The sequence below is a fragment of the Halyomorpha halys genome, unplaced genomic scaffold (assembly GCF_000696795.3).
Source record: "Halyomorpha halys isolate HHAL.00 unplaced genomic scaffold, Hhal_1.1 Scaffold1246.1, whole genome shotgun sequence".
NCBI classification, from domain to species: Eukaryota; Metazoa; Arthropoda; class Insecta; order Hemiptera; family Pentatomidae; genus Halyomorpha; species Halyomorpha halys.
In genome coordinates this window covers 103,265-104,343 of record NW_027114276.1, presented here as the reverse complement: position 1 = coordinate 104,343, position 1,079 = coordinate 103,265, and the positions used below count along the sequence as shown (strand labels likewise).

The following is a 1,079-nucleotide window of genomic DNA, read 5'->3' as shown; positions in this document are numbered from 1 at the left end:
TGAATTCGTAGGAAGAAAAACATACAATAGGAAATCATGTCTTCCCTGTAAATGGAACATTTTTGTATTCATTAGTCTTTATAGAGTTGAGCTAAATTTTCATCTATATACTTAATTAATGTTCAATATATGAATTCATTTTTTTTTTTTTTTTTTTAAAGGATTTATCAAAAGACCAGGAAAATTGGCATATTTTCCTAAAACCTAGGACTACCTAACACAGTTTGTTAAAAATGAATTAATAAGTTTATCTTGTTGTTATTATTATTAGGTCGTTTATCGAGACTTCTTGCATAATAAGAGAAAGCGCTGTCTGGAGCATAGAGAGCTCTTAAGGATAAACTGATTGTTAAGAGGTTTTGGGTTTCGAATTTCCACAGACCCTCTTGTTATTTTCCCTTTTTACGTATGGTTATATCTTCTTGGTTAGTATAAAAGCTTTAGCGTCACATTCCATGCAAGTTTCTTAAACAGTCATTTATATTCCCGAAGTTTTCCTGCAATCAAAAGGTGAATTTTTTATTTTTATTTAAAAATACAGTAGGTGGGTTCTTAAGGTAACAAATCTGCAACCGAGTAGAACTTAGTTTTTTTTTTGTTTTTTTTTTCTGACCTCCTAGAAAAATTAAAACAATAAATTAATTATATACATAGAGATGAGTGTATATATAAAAGCTTCGGCGGTATCCTAAAATTGGAACGATACAGAGAAGATTAGCATGGCCCCTGCATAGAACTTAGCACTTTTTAAATGTGCTATAAACGTATAGAGATTATTTTTAATTATTTTTCGTGTGTTGCTGAAGGATGTTGAGGCGTTCAGCGTAACTACAGCCGCGTCGGTTTCAATCCGGCCTTGGTGTTCGACTTTTATTTCTGTGATGGTTCCACGTAATAAAAAATTGATCCCTCCCCTTACTCACCATGATTAAAACACATTGATACCCAGTAGTTAAAAAAAAATACGCGGGATTTTCTGAGTCATTTATTGATACTAAAAAAAAAAAATAAAGAAAAATTGCAAATATATGAACAAAATAAAAACATAAGAGAAACATTAGAAAAAGGAAAACTATAAT

At 30.6% G+C, this 1,079-nt stretch overlaps 1 pseudogene; it reads left to right on the top strand.

Annotated features, from left to right (window-relative positions):
* The first annotated feature begins 673 nt into the window (after window positions 1-673).
* LOC112211700 (U6 spliceosomal RNA) lies at window positions 674-768 on the top strand (annotated as a pseudogene).
* The last annotated feature ends 311 nt before the right edge of the window (window positions 769-1,079 follow it).